Source organism: Delphinus delphis, chromosome 7, assembly GCF_949987515.2.
Source record: "Delphinus delphis chromosome 7, mDelDel1.2, whole genome shotgun sequence".
NCBI lineage: Eukaryota > Metazoa > Chordata > Mammalia > Artiodactyla > Delphinidae > Delphinus > Delphinus delphis.
The window spans coordinates 104,959,455-104,980,504 of NC_082689.1; positions in this window are offsets into that span (position 1 = coordinate 104,959,455).

The following is a 21,050-nucleotide window of genomic DNA, read 5'->3' on the forward strand; positions in this document are numbered from 1 at the left end:
AGATAAGAAGACTCATCTCTTGAGAGGGCTGCAAAGGAAGTGTGACCTCAGGGGAGAGACAGGTTTGTAGAACAGAAGGCAAAGGGAATATTCAGTGAAGCAGTTGAATATATAACATGGGGGTTTTATTCTTCCTAGAGAGTTTAAATTCCAGAGGAAATATTTTGAGGAGTTTGGTAGGAATTAGAGCTTGAATCTGATTAGGGAACTTACACAATAGTAGATGGAAGAACACATCTTAGACTTATTGCCGTAAGAGAGACAAAATGGGACTGTACTAATGTTCTCTTAGGGAGGGGAAACCATCAGTTCAAATTATCATCTACTTCTTGGAAAAGGTCATTTGGGTCATTTGCACTGGTGTAGCAGGCAGTGTTGGAAGGAGGGAGGGTGACCCTGTGTGCTTCCCATAAATCCAGCTGTGGACATTGTTGACACCAGGAAATGAGTCTGAGACAGCGAGCTGAAGTCATGGGGAGAGGTTTGAACCAGGCTTTGAAATTAGGGTCCTGCAGTGAGTTGAATGGTGACTCCTCCTCCCCAAATGATATGTTCATGCCCTATTCACAGATCCTGGGAATGTGACCTTGTTTAGAAAAAAAAATCTTTGCTGATGTCATTAAGTTAAAGATCTTGAGTTGAGATCATTCTGTATGTGTGGGCCCTAAATCCAGTAAGTCTGTAAAAAAAAAGAAGAGAAGGGAAAACAGACACAGACACACAGAGAAGAGGCTATGTGAAGACAGGCAGAGACTGGAGTGATGCAGCTACAAGTCAACGAACACCAAGTGTTGCCAGCAGCCACCTGAAGTTAGGAGAAAGTCATGGAACGGATTTTCTGACAGAGTCTCCAGAAGGAACCAACCAAACACTTTGATATTCTAGCCTTCAGAATTGTGAGAAAATAAAGTTCTGTTGTCTTAAGCCACCAAATTTGTGGTCATTTGTTATGGAAGTCCTAGGAAATGAATACAGGTGTCTAAGTAAAGAATGATAGTGTCACATACATGAACACACATGGCTTTTTAGACTTTTAAAGCAGTCAATCCTTAAAGAGACTTGTGACCAGCCTGAGATTTCTTTAGCCTAGAAGTGTTTAGTTAGCTGATAAAAGCAGACCTTAATTGAAATACTGAGTGTTATTACAATACTGTGTTAGAAATGATTTTACGTTAGCGAATGAAGAAAGAGATTGGCAGGAATGAGTTGAATAAGGAAAAAATAGTGTGTGAAAGAGAACATGCCAAATATTTCAGTAGAAGATCTAACTCAAGGACAATTCTCTGGAGCTGGTAGGACTCTTTCCTCGTGAGACCAGCAAGAACCAACTGACTGAGATGTCTTAGGGTGTTGAATGACAAAGCAGTTTGGTCTGATCTGACTTTGTGCCTTGATCTAGAAACTGTTTCCCACAAATACCACAGAGGACAAAATAATAGGAGTCTGCAGAAATCCTCTTGGATCCTTTCTTTTGATTCTTTTGTCTTTATAATTATTCTGGTAGTTTCCAGTGTTTTCCTCTAGGACATGAAGAAGCTTCCTTAATTTTGATCCTCTGGGACAGATGTCATCGGTCTCTGGCTCTGCATGTTTCTGCCCCACCTGGTGTAGCACTAGTTTCCCAGTGTCAGCCTGGTCTTGCCCACCTGGCAGGTACTTCCTCTGGCTTCTCCATGTTGGTGATGGAGAGTTGCATTATTCGATTGCTCATTCTTTTGGCAAATATTGGACCTCTTACTCTCCCACAAACATTGCTGTAGATATGAAAAATACTTCATAAAGCATATATTCAGTGGATGAGAAAGGCAACACATGAGTACATGAATGAGATTTTAGGAAATAAAACTATATAGGGAAAGAGATAAAAGGCATGCTATTTCTGATAGGGTGGCGAGAGACAAATTCTGAATGGGTGACATTAGTGCATAGACATACGTTACAATGTATGTGGGGAAGAATATTTTAAGCAGAGATAAGAACAGTTGAAAATCCCTTAGATGGAATGAACTTGGCATATCTGAGTGACAGCAGGAAGAGAGCAGGTGAAAATCCCTTAGATGAAATGAACTTGGCATATCTGAGTGACAGCAGGAAGATCAGGGAAGATGCTGTTTATGGAACCAAGGGCAGAGATGGGGCTAGAGAGACTGGGTTTTATCAAGTGCTATGTTTTTGGGGGTTTTAAAAAATATTTTACTTATTTATTTATATTTTTGGTTGCATCAGATCTTAGTTGTGTCAAGCAGGATCTTTGTTGTTGCATGCAGGATCTTCATTGCACACGTGGCCTTCTCTCTAGATATGGCATGCATGTTTTCTCTCTCTAGCTGTGACACGTGGGCTCCAGAGTGTGTGGGCTCTGTAGTTTTCAGCATGTGCACTCTCTAGTTGAGGCACGTGGGCTCAGTAGTTGCAGTGTGCGGGCTTAGTTGCCCCATGGCATGGGGGATCTTAGTTCCCTGACCAGGGATTGAACCCACATCCCCTGCATTGGAAGGCTGATTCTTTACCACTGGACCACCAGGGAAGTCCCAAATGCTATGGTTTTAATGGGGGTAGAACAGTGAGTAAGGCTATATCAACTGATTTCTCTTTTCAAAGTATCACAATGGCCTTGGGGTAGAGAAGAGACAATAAGAAGCCAGAGTGAACTCTGGGAAACAACTTGGGAGGGTTTCTCAATAGTTAAGAAAGAGAGATGAAAGATTAGGATGGTAATGAAGGAAGTGCTGGAAAGCAAGTTGATTGAAGGTGTATTTGAGGGTAGTAGAGTCAACAGGATGTGCTGGTGGATTAAAAAGTGGGATGTGGAAAAAAAAGAGAAATCAAGGTTTTCTCCTAGGCTTTTGACTGAAGAATTGGGTGTATATTGTACATTTATTGGGATAAGGAAGATGAAAAAAGAATCATATTGAGAGAGAAGGTGAGAAACAAATAGTTCCATTTTTAAGTATTGAAATTTACAATGTATCTCAGATGATTAGAGAAAACATTGCGTAGGCAGAGAGAAATATGAATCTGATGCTTAGGAGAAAGATTGAAGCTGGAATTTGGTTTTTAAAACCATAAATCAGAATGAGCTAAACTAGGGAGTAAGTGAAGGATAAAGTTTCCATGCTGACATGGAGAGATAACAAAGAGGCTGGAAAAGTCTTCAAATCTGCAAAACAAAAAGTCTTGCTGCAACACAAAGTATCCTTCCTTTGCAAGAGGGATGGACACAGCACCCATAAGATGGTATCAAGGGCCAGTAAAAACTTTATCAGTATTAAATTGAAACTGTCTTTTGATTCTCTTCAAATCACATTGGGACATTGGGTCAACTTACTAATCTCTAGTGACGTGTGTATGTGTGTGTTTATGTTTATGTATATTATATTATGAACTGTTTGGATATGAGTGACACGTTGTGATTAAGAAATATATTTAAAATGGGTAATTTTTTTCATTATAAAGTCTTCTTCCTGAGAGTCTATATTAAGAAACGTTGAGGCCAAAAGTTTTTCAAAGAGATCTTGATGCTATTGTGTCCTGGCATCAGGTCAGCATCTAAGAACAGTTTAAATTTGGTATGACAGAGGATCATCTTAATGGGAAATGTTTTTAAAAATATGAGATGCAGAGTCAAAGTTTAAGAATACAATCAAGACTGGAAATATGATTTCAGGTGTCTTCCATATAAAATTAGTGAGCTTTAAAACCATGCAAGTGGTCACATTTTCCAAGAGAGAAACATGCCCAGAGAAAAGAGAGCAGGGCACAAAGCTGTGTTCTTCTATAAAGCACATACTTTCTTATTTAACTGTTAAAATGTTAGACACAGAGAAATGTTCCAATAGGGTTAGTGTCTGTCACATGGCAGGTCTCCGTAACTCTTTAACCAGTTAATGAAAGAATGGAATAAATAAGATGTAGTTGAGAGGAAGAGAAACAAACCTGAGCAAAAATCTGAGAAGAAATAAAGTTAATGGGGTAGAACCAAGATAGGGCAGCGTCAAGGAAGCCAAAAGAATAGAGAATTCTAAGAATTTAGAAATTGTTTGCAAACTCAAATGAGGAGGAGGAATTCAGTTCACAAGGAATCAATATCCATGGTTCATTGTCGACCTTGATGGGAACAGGTTTAATAGCATGATTTAGAGTGCTAGGGAATACAGACAAGCAACATATCCTGGAAACAATGTGAGGGTGAGTCTCTGAAGGCTTCCTGGAGGAAGCGATGCTAGGCTTGAATCTTAAATGAGTAAGAGTTTTCCTGGAAAAGTAAGAGAGGACTCAACATATTAGTTAATATTTTTAAGCATTTTGTATCCTGTTCCTTCTCAACTAATCCTTAACAGATCTATAGTGTGTGATCTTCATAAATAATATCTTACTCCAGTCAAGTGCTAATAATGACAAGACGAATTTTTGAGCACTTAAGTGTGCCAGATGCTGTGTTAAGATGCAGTTCATACAAAGGTGCAAAAAATACAGTCCAGTCTTCAAGATTTTTATGATGTATTTGCAGAGAGAAAAAATCAAGTTGATTTATAGAGCACAGACTATGTGTCTGGTCCTATATTCTGCATTAAGGGCACAGAGATAAAACCCACAATGTATGTCCAGGGTTGGACGTGTAGGTTAAAAGACACTTACAGTTTCTTATGATAAATGATATGACAGGGGCTGTGGGAACAAAGAGGAAAGATGCCTAACCTAGATCAGGTAAGAGGTCATGGAAAGCATAGAACAAGTAAACTTTGAGCTCAGTCTTACAGGAGACACTGCCTACGAACTTATCTGAGTAAAGTAGAATGTCCTATGAGAGTTAATGCACAGATCCGAGGGAGGAAGCTGCATTTGAATATTTAGAATAAATACCTGAAAAGTATCTATAAGATGGGAGGGTGAGAGTGATGAGAAAGAAGCCTGGAGAGGGTGAATTTTGGCTAGAAAATGGTGACATCATATAATTCAGAACACTGTGGCTTTCTAACTTTTCAGTAACTCCATATTTCTTAGTGAGCCTCCAAATAATGTCATCTTTATTAACAGCTTCTACAGACCTACTAGTACGTTGGAGTTCTGCTTCACTATGTCTGGGTCCCAAATGGTCCTCTTCAGTCATTCCGAAGCCTTAGCTTATTTTATTTAGGGCTTGCTCCAATAAACACAATATTCCTACATGGAATTTAATGTGAACTATTGTCAGTGATTACTATTCAACATGTGGTCTCTAATCTCCTCTGCACCCCATAGTACTTAATGAGCACTCATTCAATCAGAATTTATTGAGCACTGCTACATGGCTGGAACTGAGCCAGGTGCTTTACAGCAGTGCTTCTCAACCTCTTATATTCATATTTTCTTTGACTGGACATTAACATCATCCTTTCCTTTAATATCAATTGAAATTTCAAATTTTTCTTAAATTAAAAACAAAAGCATTTAATGGAATAAAAGTACTCATAGAGCAAATTAATTTTGTCCTAGGGAGGCACAAGGGACATTTTTGGCTCATATAATGATGATAGAAAGACAAGAATGAATCTGCTTGTTTGTGAAAAAGTTCTGTGCTAAAATTACGTATTCATTTAACAAATATGTATCAAATATCAAGTGTGTGCTGAGCACTGGCCATGTTTGGGATGTACCAATGAGAGCAACAACAACAAAAATGAAGTGGAATTTCTGTTCTAGAAGGTACAGACAGATAATACACATACACATAATGAATAACTAAATGTATAATACATTTTAAAGTGAGAAGTACTATGGAAAAAATAGAAAAGGTTAAGGGAGATGGGAGGGTGGGGTTGGATGGGGGTTGCAGTTTTAAAAAGGGAGGTCCACACTGGCTTTATTGAGAAGGTAAAAATCGAGCAAAGACTTGAAAAGGTTCAAGGAGATACCTATGGGGAATCAAGGGAGGAGCATTCCAAGCACAGCAAACAGCCAGCAGGAAAAGTAGGAGTGGGCCAGGTGAGTAGAGGAACAGCAAGATGTCCTGTCAACCTGGAGCGGGTAGGGTGAGTGTCAGCCAGAGTGGAAGGAGTGATTGGTCAAACAAGTTGTTGGGAGTGGGAAGAGATTCTAAGAGAAAGAGAGGGAGCGAGAGAGGAATCTTTAGTGAGTTACCTAAACAAAGATTACTTTTCTATTCAAGTCTGGGGTGCACTTATTAGTGCAAATAATGGCCTCAGAAATGCATGTGGAAGAATGCAGGACAACGGGATGGAATCTTTCACAAAGCTCCCCTTGAGTTCTTCTGCCAAAGACTGTGCAGTGGTTAATTCAGCTCAGAGGTAGTTGCAGAGGGGGAGCTAGAGGGCCTTGGAATGAGACTACCTTTGTTTAAGTCCTGGCTCCATGACTGCTAGGCTGAGTTCTTTCCGGCAAGTTCCCTAACCTTTCTGTGTCTCATTTCCTCACATGGAAAAAGGAATGCTAGTCTTTCCATCATTATGACACTGTGGGAATTGAGATAATACATGTAAGACATTTAGAGGTTTTGAGGATCAATATGGCTGATGACAAAAACCCATGTCTGACACATACTAAATTCTCAGTCGATATCACCTATTATTGCAGCTTAGAAGAGGGTTTCCTTCAAGTGTTTAGCAGAAAATTTTCACTCCAAAGTCAGGAAAATATCTTCTGCAGACAGAGTAAGTGAGATTTGATACTTTCCTTCAAATCATTTTAAAGAGTTGTGCCCTTGAGCATCTCATCAGTCTGAGAAGATGAAGACATGTTGTCCATAGGTATATTTTGGCTATAAATGGTTGAGGTATATCATAACGAGCAAAGGTATTGGTATTCGTCCCCAAGGTTTTTATGTTCAGTGTATTCAAACTTCAAAAATGTGGTTTTATTTGCTTAACATAGCTATAAAATATAACTCCGAGTAGTTTAGAGCAAATGATGGTTTTAAGTTAGCCTGAAATAGCTTAGTTCCCATTGACCACTAGTGACCGTTTACCGGAGAGACTTTGGGATTGGTTATCAAATCTGTACAGAGAAGGGCAAACATTCTTATCTTTAATATATTTGTCTTCAAAGTCATTGATTACAGCTGTCACAGCAAGGCTGAAGGCCTCTTGTGAATTAGCAAGCAGAGGTTTTGTGGTCACAGTGGGGTAGAGAATAATGGCGGGGGACTTTTAAAAATTAAAGTACACTTGTGAGTGTGCATTTAAAGTGCTTTGTTTTTCTTTTCTTTTTCTTTCTTTTTGTTTTTCTTTTGGAAATTCTGACCACCCTATTAAGGCATGACTGATTTGGTTAGAACTTGAACTCTTCATTAATTTCAAACTCAACCCATTCACTCCAGGACATTTGACACAACATTAAAGAAAAAAAATCAGCTTTTAAAAAAGTAGTATCCTAGGCTACAGAAAGCATCAATTCTTCTGCACATAGTTGAGCACAATTCATGTTATCAGTGGAGGCATTAAAACTAAAAACAAAACAGAGTGACAGCCATACCTTTGAAAAATATTGTTGATCTCTTTGGCTATATTACAATTTTGGCACTTAACTAAAATTTCTTTTAAAATTTAGAATACAAGAAATATTTTTCAAAGCAGTTAGTTTGCAAATTTTATAACTTCTCCAATGATATGACTTAAATTTTTAAAATAGTCTCTCTTATTTCATAAAAATTTTCTGAGTCTGTAGATTCCTGATATTATTTAGTCCAGTACTGCCTTGCTTCATGTGTAGGAAAAATGCTTTGTAAAAAATTTAAAAATATAATATGTAAACATTTTTTATTCAAATCATTTTAAGACAAGAGAGCTTGGGTCAAGTTTAAGATATACAACACAGAAAAATTTCTACAGTAGTTCTTGCAATGTATATAATAAATACAAACTAGGAATGCACTAAAGCTTGGCATTGACCTTGATATTTGACCAAAATCAGGTATTTGGCTTCTACTCTGGTCTTCAAAAGGCTGAATGTCTACTTCGATGTAATTTTGATCCTGTGATCAGATATATTACCATCAATTTAAACACAGTAATGTCATTAGTACTGTAAATAACACATACCATTTGGATTTGTTAATGCCTAAATATTCTTTTCCAGATATAGAAAGACTTCTATCTATAAGTTGAAGTGAACAATTTTCTGCCTACTTTATACATAGAAAAGTTTCTACTTACTTAAAGTATAAATGTACCTTACTGTTGCAACTATAAAATGCTGTAACATCATCAAAGTTGATGTGAAGCCTGTTAAATTTATGTTAAAAACAAATAAAAAATTCATCATTGAAACCATTTGGTCCTGAGCTTTTCTTTGTTAGGAGGTTTTTGATTATAGATCCAATCTCCTTATTCATTATTGGTCTGTTCAGATATTATATTTCTTCTTGATTCATTCTTGATAGGTTGTATTTTTCTAGAAATTTATCCATTTCTCTAGATTATCCTATTGGTATATAATTGTTCATAATTGTCTCATAATCCTATTTTTATGGTATAATTTATAGTTTTTCCTCTTTCATTTCTAATTTTGAGTCTTCTCTCTTTTTTCTTAGTTAATCCAGCTTAAAGTTTGTCTATTTGTTTCTTTTTCCAAAAAAACCAACTCAATTTTGTTGATTTTTTTACATATTGTTTTTGTATTCTATGCTTTATTTCTGCTTGAATCTTTATTATTTCCTTCCTTCTGCTAACTTTAGGTTTAGCTTTTTTCTTCCTTTTTTAGTTTTTAGAGGTATGAAATATTATTTATTTAAGATCTTTCTTCTTTTTAGATATTAGCATTTATATCTATAAACCTCCCTCTTAGTACTCCTTTTGCTGCATCCCATAAGTTTTGATATGTTGTGTTTTCATGTTCATTTTTCTCAAAATATTTTCTAATCTTCCTATGATTTCTTCTTTGACCCATTTGTTCTTCAGGAGTTAGTTATTTAATTTTCACACATTCGTGAATTTTCCAGTTTTCCTTCTATTATTGATGCTACTTTAATACTCTTGTGGTTGGAAAAGATGCTTGGTATTATTTAAAATTTTCAAAATTTATTAAGGGTTATTTTGTGAACTAAAATGTCATCTATCCTAGAAAATGTACCACAGGCTCTTGTGAAAAATCTGTATTCTGTTGCTTTTGGGTAAAATGCTCTCTATACCTGTAGGTCCATTTTGTCTATATGTTATTCAAGAAGAATTAATACTGTTCTTCTTAAACTTTTCCAAAAAACTTAGGGAAGAGTGGACACTTCCAGCCTCATTTTATGAGGCCTGCTACTATCCTGATGCCAAAACCAGACAAAGGTTGTACAGAAAACTACAGGCCAATATCCCTGATGAACATAAATACAAAAATCTTCAATAAAATACTAGCAAACTGAATTCAACAGCACATTTAAAAGATCATACATAATTACTATGTGGAATTTATCCCCAGGATGCAAGGATAGTTCAACATATAAAATCAATTAATGTGATACATGACAACAGAATGAAGGATAAAAGTCACATGATTATCTCAACTGATGCAAAAAAAGCATTTGACAAAATTCAACATTGTTTCATGATAAAAATTCTCAATAAATTATGTATACAAAATATTTACCTCAACATAATAAAAGCCATTTATGAAAAGCTCACAGCTAACATCATAATTAATGTTAGAAAAACCAAAAACATCCCCCTAAGATCAAAGATGACCACTCTTACCACTCCAATTAAACACAGTACTAGAACTTTTAGCCAGAGCAATTAGACAAGGGAAAGAAATAAGAGGTGTACATTCATTTTGTTGTGAAGCTGAAACTAACATACCATTGTAAAGCAATTATACTCCAATAAAGATGTTAAAAAAAAAAAAATAAATAAATAAATAAATAAAAAGGTGTACAAATCAGAAAAGAAGAAGTAAAATTATCTTTGCAGATGAAATGATCTTATTATAGAAAACTCTAATGGCTACACACACACAAAACTGTGAGAGCTAATAAATATATTCAGTAAAGTAGCTGAATACAAAATTGACATATGAAAATCAATTGCATTTCTATAAATTAATGACAAACTAGCCAAAAAGATAATCAAAAAAACAATCTCATTTACAATAGCATAAAAAATAAAATACTTAACAATAAACTCAACTAAAGTGTTTAAAGATTTGTACTCTGAAAACTACAAACAACTGATGAAAGAGATTAAAGAAGACACCAATAATAGGAAAGACATCCTCTGTTCATGGATTGGAAGACTTAATAATGTGAAAATGTCTTTACTACCTAGAATGATCTAGATTGAAAACAATCCCTATCAAAATCCTAATGGCATTTTTTATAGAAATAGAAAAACCCATCCTAAAATTGACATGAAATCACAAAAATCCCTGAATAACCAAAGCAACCTTGAAAAAGAACAAACCTAGAAATATCACACTTCCTGATTTCAAAATATATATAAGCCTACAGTAATTAAAGCAGTATGGTACTCGGATAAACCAAACATACAGACTAATAGAATAGCGAGCCCAGAAATAAACACATACACATACTGTCAACTAATTTTTGACAAGGATGCTTAGAATACACAATGAAATAGTCTCTTCAACAAATGGTGTTCAGAAACTGGATATCCACATGCAAAAGAATAAAATTGTATACTTATAACTACAAAAAAAAAATAAAAATGGATTAGAGATTTAAACATAAGACCTAAAACTGTAAAACTCTTAGAAGAAAACATAGGGGAAAATCTTCATGACACCAGTCTAGGAATGACTAATGGGATATGACACCAAAAGCCCAAGCAAAAGCAAAATCAGATAAGGGGGTTTACAGCAAGCTAAAAAGCATCAACACAGCAAAGGAAATAATCAACAGAATAAAAAGAAGACCCATGGGAGAAAATATCTGCAAACCATATATATCTGGTAAGTGGTTAAAAGCCCTAATGCTTAAGGATCTCCTACAACTCACTAGCAAAAAAAACAAATAATCCAATTTTAAAATGGGCAAAGAACTTGACTAGACATCTTTTGCCAAAATGACATACAAATGGCTAACAGGTTCATAAAAAGATACTCAACATCACTAACCCTCAGAGAAATGCAAGTCAAAACCAAAATGAGCTATCACCTCATACCTGTTAGAATGACATTTTTTTTTTTTTTAAGAAAAAAGTACTGGTGACAATATGGAGAAACTGGAACTCTTGTATACTGTTTGTGGCAATGTGAGATGGTGTGACCGCTATGGAAAACAGTATGAAGATTCCTCAAAAAATTAAAAATAGAACTACCATATGATCCAGTAATTCCCCTTCTGAGTATATACCCAAATGAATGGGAAGCAGGGTCTCAAAGCAATATCTATACTCCTGTGTTCACTGCAGCATTATTCACTATAGCCAAGATGTGGAAGCAACCTAAGTGATGAATGGATAAAGATGTCGTATATGTATATACATGGAATATTATTCAGCCATGAGAAGGAAGGAAGTCTTGTCATTAGTGACAAGCGGCTGTACCTTGAGGGCATCATGCTAAGTGAAATAAGCCAGACTCAGAAGAAGAAATACTGTATTATTCCACTTACATGATGTATCTAAAAGAGTCAAATTTGTAGCGAGAAAGAGTAGAATGGTGGTTATCAGGGGCTTGTGGGAGGGGAATGGGAAGTTTCAGTTCAGATATAAAGTTTCAGTTATACAAGATGATTCAGTTCTAGAGCTCTGCTTTACAACATTGTGCCTATAGCTAGCAATACTGTATTGTGTGCTTAAAAGTTTGCTAAGGTGGTAGACTCCATGTTAAGTGTTCTTAACACAATTAAAAATAATAAAGAATAAATAAAAATTAAAAACCAATGAAGATTCCATTTTATATATGTACCACATCTTTATCCATTCCTATTTTCTGCAAACAGATTGTACCTTCTTCATTTTTTTTTCCTGTGCTATACAGTAGGTCCTCACCAGCCATCTACTTCATACATAGTAGTGTACATATGTTAATCCCAATCTCCCAAGCCATCCCACCTCCCCCTCCCCCCTTGGTGTCCATACATGTATTCTCTATGTCTGTGTTTCTACTTCTGCTTTGCACATAGGTTAATCTGTGCCATTTTTATAAATTGCACATGTATGCATTAATATATTTGTTTTTTTTTTCTCTTTCTGACTTACTTTACCCTGTATGACAGTTTCAGTTTAGGAAGGAGAAAAATTCGGGAGATGAATGACGGTGAGAGTTGCACAACAATGTGAATATACTTAGTGCCACTGAAATGTACAGTTAAATATGGTTAAAATAGTATGTCTTATATTATGTGACTTTTACCACAATAAAACAACAACAACAAAAAAAACCCAATGAGAACTCTCAGATAATTAAATAGCAACATAAATTGGTTGTGACATAAATATTAAGAAAGAGTGCCTTCAGGGAGATCAACTTGATGCTTTGTGATTACCTAGAGGGGTGGGTTAATGAGAGTGGGAGGTAGGCTCAAGAGGGAGGGGATATGGGAATATATGTATGCATATAGCTGATTTACTTTGTTGTACAGTAGAAACTATCACAACATTGTAAAGCAATTATACTCTAATAAATATGTAAAAAAAAAAAGAGTGCATTAAGTAGTTAATTTAGATATAATATTTTCTTTTTGATTTAACAAAATTTAGAAAAGCTTGAAAATTATTAAAAGTTGTATTATATTTTAATAATACTTTAAAAATAAAATTCTGGATTATTCTTTTTTTAGAAAATAATATACTGAGGTGAAATTCATATAACATAAAATTAACCCTTTTAAAGTGAACAATTCAGTGGGTATTGATACATTCACAAAATATTCTACAGCCACTGCCTTTATGTAGTTCCAAAACATTTCCATCATGCCAAAGTAGAACTCACTACCATTATAGTTTTCCCTGCTCCCCTCTAACCCTAGAAACCATCAACCTGTTTGATTTCTCTCTATAGATTTAACTATCCTTGATATTTCATATAAATTGAGTTCTACAGTGTGACCTTTTGTATCTGGCTTCTTTTACTTAGCATAATGCTTTTGAGATTTATTCACACTGTAGCATGCATCAGTACTTCATTTATTTTGATGGCTAAGTAATATTCCATTGTATATATATCACAATTTGCTTATACATTAATCTTCTGATGGACATTCAGTCTGTTACCATCTTTTGGCTACGGTGAATATTGCTGCTAAAACATGCACTTAGGTATACTAGTTTGGGTAGCTGTTTTCAGTTGTTTCGGACATACAAGAGTGTAATTATGGGCTCATATGGCTGTTGGATGTTTAACTTATTCAGGAACTGCCAAAACGGTTTGCACAGTGGTTGAACCATTTTACAGGATCCCACCAGCACTTTATGAGGGCTCTATGTCTCCATACCCTTGCCAAACTTGTCATTTTCTGGTGTTCTGGTTTTAGTCACCCTACTGTGACTGAAGTGGTACTTCATTGTGATTTTAATTTGCATTTCCCTAATGATGAATGATATTGAGTTGTTTTGTTTGTTTTGTTTTTTCCTTGAGAAAAACACCTTTCCTTCAGCACTAGTGATGGGATACTTACAGCACTAGGGTCTCATGAGTCACACCATCATGGAAGTGTTACTGAACAGTTGACCAAAACCAGCTGCCTTGGCCAGGCCCACTTGCCTGAGTTGTCTCACAACAGGAGGTCCCAATAAGGAACATGGTGCTGCCACTGAAAACTAACCAGGAGAATTTGGGAGGGGCCCAAAGAGGGAGGAGACGACCAGCCTACCAGAGCCCTTCTCACTGGAATCCATCTCAGCTGAGCGACGCATGTGCCACCAGGAAGGACCCTGAGTCAGACTAACTATGGGACAAGCCAGAGATTGGCCAGAGACAACCAGGAAGCTAACCCCATCACCATAAAACCAGAGACTGTGAGCCATGAGGCAGAGCAGTTCTCCTGGGTTCCCTTACCCTGCTGCTCTCTGCCCAGGGCCCTCCTTCCAAGTAAAGTCTCTTGCTTTGTCAGCATGTGTGTCTCCTTGGACTATTCATTTCTGAGTGTTACACAAGAGCCCACTCTCAGGCCCTGGAAGGGTAACCCTTCCTGCAACACTCCTGTGCAGCCCCTAGTGATGGTGCTGTCTGACCTGGAGTCCACAGTAGCCACACAGCCTATCTTTGTCTCTTTGTCCAGGTTTATGTACACTTTGGGGTGGGCAAGGGTACCCCAGCACCCTCACACTATATCACTCGACTGCTGACTTGGCTCACAGGCTGCTCTGCTATCAGATGGTTGGTGAAGTTCTCATTCACCTCTTTCTGATGACCTACAAATCGAACTTTCCTGTTGTCTTCATCATCATAAACCTGGCCAGTGTGTGCGTGACCTTCTCCGTGATCTGCGAGGTCCACACCCCACAGCACCTGGCGCCCACTCCCCACCAAGCCCAGCAGCCGGAGGAAGGTCACTGCCGCGGCCACCTTTCAGGTTGACCCTTGACCCGGTGCGTGGACGCTTGCAGCTCCGAGAACCCACACATGCGCACTGCTCAGTAATGAATATTTTTTTCATGTGCTTTTTTGGCAATTCGCATATCTCCTTTGTGCAAATGTCTGTTCAAGTCTCTTCCTCATTTTTAAATTGAGTTATTTGTCTTGTTCCTGTTGACTCGTAAAATTTCTTTTATATTCTAGATACTAGAACTTTATGAGAATTATAATTGGTATATAATTTTCTCCAATTCTCTAGGTTTTCTTTTCACTTTCTTGATGTCTTTTGATGCATAAAAGCTTTGAATTTGGATTAAATCTAATTTATCTCTGTATTTTTTTGTTGCTTTCCTTGTCATTTCTAAAAATCCATTTCCAAATCCAATGTCATGAAGATTTTCCCCCATAGTTTCTTTTAAGAGTTTTATGGTTTTATATTTAGGTCATTCATCCACTCTGAGATTATTTTTTTATATGGTAAAATGTTGGGTCTAACTTTATTCTTTTGAATGCGGATATCCAGTTTTCCCAACTCCATTTGTGGAAGAGACTATTCTTTCCCATGTAATGATCTTGGACCCTGTCAGAAATCAATTGATTATAGATGTATGGGTTTATTTCTGCACTCTCAATTCTAGTCCATTGATTTATATGTTTATGTGTGTCAGTGCCACACCATTTTGATTACTATAGCTTTGTAGAAAGTTTTGAAATTGGGAAGTGTATATCCTCTGGTTTTGTCCTTCTTTTTCAAGATTGTTGGCTATTCAGAGCCCAATTCAATTCCACATAAATATGAGCATTGGATTTTCCATTTTTGCAAAAAAGTCCCCTGGAGTATGGACAGAGATTCCATTAAATCTGTAGATCACTTTGACATCTTAACAATATTAAGTCTTCCAATCCATGACAAGGGGATGACATACTGTTTATTTAAGTCTTCTTTAGTTTGTTTCAACAATGTTTCAAAATGTTTAATGTGTAAATCTTGTGCCTCCTTGGTTAAGTAATTTCTATGTATTTTATTCTTTAATTATGACCAAATATACATAGCATAAAATTTAACACTTTAACCATATGTAGGGTACAATTCAGTGGCATGAATGTATTTACACTGTTAGGCAATAATCATCACTGTCCATTTTCTGAACTTTTTTATAACCTCAATCCTAAACTCTGTACCATAAACAATAATTTTCTATTAATACATCCTCTCCCCATTGAATGGTCTCGTCACTTGAATCATTTTGCTAGGGCTGCCATAATAAAGTACCAGAGATTAGGTGGCTTAAACAACAGAAATTTATTTTCTCACAAATCTAGATCTACAGGCTAGAAGTCCAAGATCAAGGTGTTGGCAGGATTGACTTCTTCTGAGGTCACTCTCCTTGGCATTTAGATAGGCTTTTCTCCCTATTTCTTCACATGGTCTTCCCTCTGAACATGTCCAAATTATTTTTTTCTTATATAAACACCAGTCATAGGAAATAAGGTCTATTCAGCTCCACCTGGAATCAGGAACCAAGATCCCACACTGGGATTTCAGGGTGCCATCTTTAAGACCAATATCAAGCTGAAGAGGGTGGCCAAGGGCAAGTGAAATCACCACAAACTTTCCTACCATTTTTAAGTTTTCTTCTTATTGATTCAGCATTCACTTGGTTGCTGTAAACTTTTGACTGTTTCCCAGAGTTCTGACTAAGTAGATTCTGACAAGTACTGCTTATTTTTAATGTTTTTGTGAAGGAACAGGAGTTTGGAGCTTCCTACTCCATCAATTTGCTGACCTCACTCTTCCAGATTTATTCTTGATCTCAGAAGTTAATTCTATGATAGAGATAATCAGTTTTGGCTTCAAGGTTCAGCTAGTTTTAAAAACTAGGTCTTTTTTGACAATTTGGCAAAAATACGTATTCACTGCACCTTATTATGGACATTGTAAAATGTTCATTCTTGCCAAAGACTTTATTTATCCCTACTTTTTCCAAAACATAAATATGAGGAGTATTAATAAGGTTGCATAAATTACCTTTTGGAGAAGTAAATGGTATTGTTGTTGGCTTGGCTATCTGTAGTGTTTAGTCATTTCTGAAACCTGAGAAACAAGATTTTTTTTTAAGTTTTATAACCAGGATCAGCTATTTAACACTCGACTCAATTTAGTGATGCCCAAAGGCAAATTAAAATGAACTTAATTTGATAAAATCCTCTTTTCTAGCATAGAGATTTCAAGAAGAATGTTTTCAAAATGGAAACATGACCAAAAAAAATCTAGAGTTCAAGCCCAATGTAGTTATTAAGACCCACAAACAAGAAATAGTTTGTCTTTTAACTTAGCTGTACTTAGAAAAAAGCAAACAAACAAACAAAAAACAACCTTATATACACTTGTCATATACAACAGCATTCTAAAATTAAACTGTAGTGTACTAAGACCATCCCTCAGAGTTAACAGACATATCATGCCCCTTGTTAACAGTCGGTTTGGACTGGAATGATTCCTCACTCATTTTTTTTCTATTTCTTCACCATCACACACGTGTTTATCATATTTGTTCTCAAACAATGTGTATTTCTATATAAGTATATATTTCAGTGATTCTAAAATAAATTTACATTACAATATAGAATAGGCTTGTTTCAACGGAAAATACCCTTCTCCATCAAAGAACTTTGTTAGGTTTCTAGGGGATTATACTGGTCCTCTCACTCATCTTTCCCATCTGCCACCCTAGATAAGCTGCAGATCTACATGATGGGAGCATAATATTATAACATCCCTTTCTACTTCAGAGACAAGTTATACACTTATAAGATCCTGAACTTGTAAAATAGTAGTGCCAAAAATCCTTTAGGAGCTGAATGATCATTTACAACATCTCAACTTAAAGACCGAGAAACTGAGGGTTTGTAAGGTATATTGACTTTTCCAGGGTCACATAATGAGGCAGCATAATGGGGACGTGAAGGATTAAATACTGAAATGAGTGCTGTAGGTAATTACACAGAAGGCAGAAATGGAAAGGATTTGAATTATTTAAAGGCTAGTTAACACTGCAGAGCACTTAAACTTTCACAGCACAGAAAGCACTTAAAATAGGGATACCACAGTCTATAAAAATGTATGGGTAGCTTGTTTTCAACCAAGATCTACTTGGCCAATCTAGAAAGTTCGTCTTGGGAAAGGTAAGGAGTTAACAGCCATTAAGATACAGATCTCTGTCTTGTGCAATATTATTTTCTCATGGTTAAAATCAATCCAAGAAATTCGTACCATGAAGTCTGTCTGACTCTGATTTCCATGTGACTTCCACCATTGCACACTGCCTTCCAAGAGGCTGAGCAATGAAGCTATTGAATCGGTCTACATTTTGGGAAGAAAACTTCAAATGCCAGTGTCTAGTAGGTAGGCTTTAATGTTGAGGCCAGCGATAAACTTTTGAGGACAACCATGCCATGGCTAATTTCTATGACATTTAATTTGTTTTCATTTGAATCATTTCAGTCATATAAAAAGGACAGACATTAATATAAAAATAAGCCAAGTTTACCACTCTGAGTTAGGAAATGTCAACATTTTTCTGTATTTGTTTCATATTATTTTTGTTTGTAGGAATAAAAGCTTCAGGTACACTTGAAGCCGCTCAACCTTCCCTTTTGCCAGAAGTAACAATTTTACTGAGGTTGATATGTGGCCTTCTGTAGCTGCTTTATTCCTTACAACATATATTTATGTCTATAAAAAAGTCTAGTAATACTTTATGTGGTTTTTCATATCTGACATTGTCCAATATGCCCCTTTGCAACTTTTCACATTGTTATGTTTGTGATATATCAATGTTGATACATGTATATATAATTTATTTATCTGTGCTTCATTTAATTTGTTATTTTAAACTGATGGATTGAAAGAAGAGCAACAACTTAATTATTTTTTCTCCTCTGGTAGGCATTTTAATTTCCTGTAATTATTTCCTATTATCAACAGTTCTGAAAAGAACACTGTGTTACATGTCTCCTTGTGCAAGTATTTAAGAGTCTAAGATAGCTAACTAATAGTGGTATTACTGAAGTGTAAGGTATGTACTTAAAATTTATGAGACAGTGCTCCAAGTCTCTCCAAACTGGTTGTGCCTTTTGTATGCCATGTTAGACAAGTATTTGCATGTACTTGTCCAATTGCCAGCTAGTCAGGTTCCAGATCATCATTCAGAGCCTGGCAGAAGACAAGTCACATTTTCCAGCTGAAAGGGATACTGTGTTCTCTGCTGTCCTTGGTTTTTCCCTGTCTGAATGGTGCAACTACTCAAGTCATAGCACCCTATAAAGTCTATCTATTGTTTTTATTTGCTACTCTTTGCTTTTCCTGTTACTGAAATAAGGGGTGGGATTTGCTACGTGGCCTTCCTCCTTGAATATTTGCTACATATAGTCCCATGCACACCTGCGATAGTCGGCAAAATGCAGTCAGTAGCAGAGGAAGTATTTGCTTTCAAATCTCCTTGAAAGATTGATAAAGATTACTGGGTCATAGTCCTACTGTCTGTTTGAATTGAACAACAGACAAGATGTAGGGGTATTTTGAGTAGACTATTTGGTATCAATTCACATGCTAAAGAGACTAAAAAATGTGAATTGCACAAATATTGCAGGAGTCCTTTAGGCATTGGAGGTTCACTAACCAGAGGCCAGAATCCATTCGAACATCAAGCATCAGTGTCTCATTTCCTCAACTTTACTCCAGACAGAAGATGCAAAATGAATCCTACAGGTGGTTATTTGAGGGAAACTATATCAAAACTATTTAATTCTGATTGCATTCCTGCTTGATAAATCATATATTTACTCTTTCAACAAATTAACCTCTTGCCTATCAAAGAAGGAAGTTGCATTGTGTTTGAGTTGCGTAGTCTGGGAGAAGCTAACCTTCTTTTCCATTACTGATCCATCAGCTCTCACTAGGTGGTATGGAAAGAGAAGACCTACAATTGCAGTCAATCTCAGGAGAGCTGGGATCAGGCTCTGCCACACAGAGCCACATAGTGTTGGTAAGAAGGATGCGTTTCCCCTAGATGACTGCTGTATTGTTCAGGGTGAATGACTTAGAGGAACCTGGGCTGGGTTTTGGCCCTTTAATCCCCTCATCAGGGCAGTCCATTGCAGTGAGCACCCTGTCTGGCCATCCGCTGCATCTCTGTCTGCAAACAGGTGGTTACCTTTGATTACTGTGTTATTCCACAGAGGGATTTGGGAAGGAACAGTGTGAGATGTGAACTCAGATTTCCAACTTAGAATGCTCTCCAATACGTCTACATCTTTCCTACAAATACTTTTAAGTTCCAGGGAATTAAAATGCAGGTAAGTAACTGTATGTCCTATTTTGTTTGTTTGTATTGTATCAGTTCCATTTTTAAAATGTCATTATATTTTAATAAGTGCAAATCTTTGGCTGCATATTTTGTTGAATGATAGATATTCATCATAAGGCCTATCAGAGTTCTGTTTTTCAGACACTTATTTCCAACATTTTTTATCTCAGCATGTAATGTTCCCGTAAACATTTATGTGTGTAAATCTTGGTCTGCTTTTCAGATTGCTTCCTCATTCATTCATTTTTACATATATGTATATATTGTATCTATTATGTGTCAGAGACTGTTCTGAATGCTTTTGATATATGGGTAACAAGTATTTGAAGGGAACTCTAGGATTTCAGAAATGTAAACATTTCAAGGTTCTTTATAAATACGAGCAAATTTACACGCATAGTTTTCAAGTTACAGATGGTCTTCAAGCACCAAACATTTTGAGGACTAGTGTCTGATCTGTTGGAACTTGAAATGCCAAGACCCATCCTTTCTTTGCTCCAGAGCTCAATATATTACAAAATACTTTAAAAAAACTGATGACCAAATAGGGGGTAGCAATATAAGCTTTACTGAGATAAAATGACTGCAGAGCATAACTGTAACCTGAGGTCCACACTGCCTGTTTCTAGTTCCTCCCCATTGAAGAAAAAGGCCTAAGCAGAGGCAGCTGAAGAAGCTGGGCCAGAAAGAACAGATCCCTCCCCAGCCTAAATATAGACCAGAAGCTCAGAAGGCCATGGCAGCTCCAATTACCCACGAAACAAGTAACAAAAGACGAGGTGCAACTTGTGCACAGAAATCCTATGTACCCTTACCAGGACCCTGGGCATGTCAGGCCCTCCCCAGCCAGATTACCTATACCCCTTTCCAGCTTCCTCCCCTCAGAGAGAGAATAAATGGGCTTATCTTCTGAAAGAAACGTGATAGAGAAAATTTAAGGGTAGTTCTTTTAGAAATACTCCATGAGAGCTACAGGGAGCAGTATGTTTTTTCAGGAAGAGCAAGATATCAAAGGCTTTCATTCCTGGACACTTATTGACTACGTAACATTAGACAATCTACTTAAATTATCTGAACCTCAAGCAGTGAGGGTATGATACCCATTTCATAGTACTACTGCATAAATTAAAAGAAGTATTATTGCTGAGTAACTTCTCCTCCCTGTGGAGTTGTCAATTCATCGACAGGGAAAAAAGTCAAAACAGTTGTTTAATATATTACCTC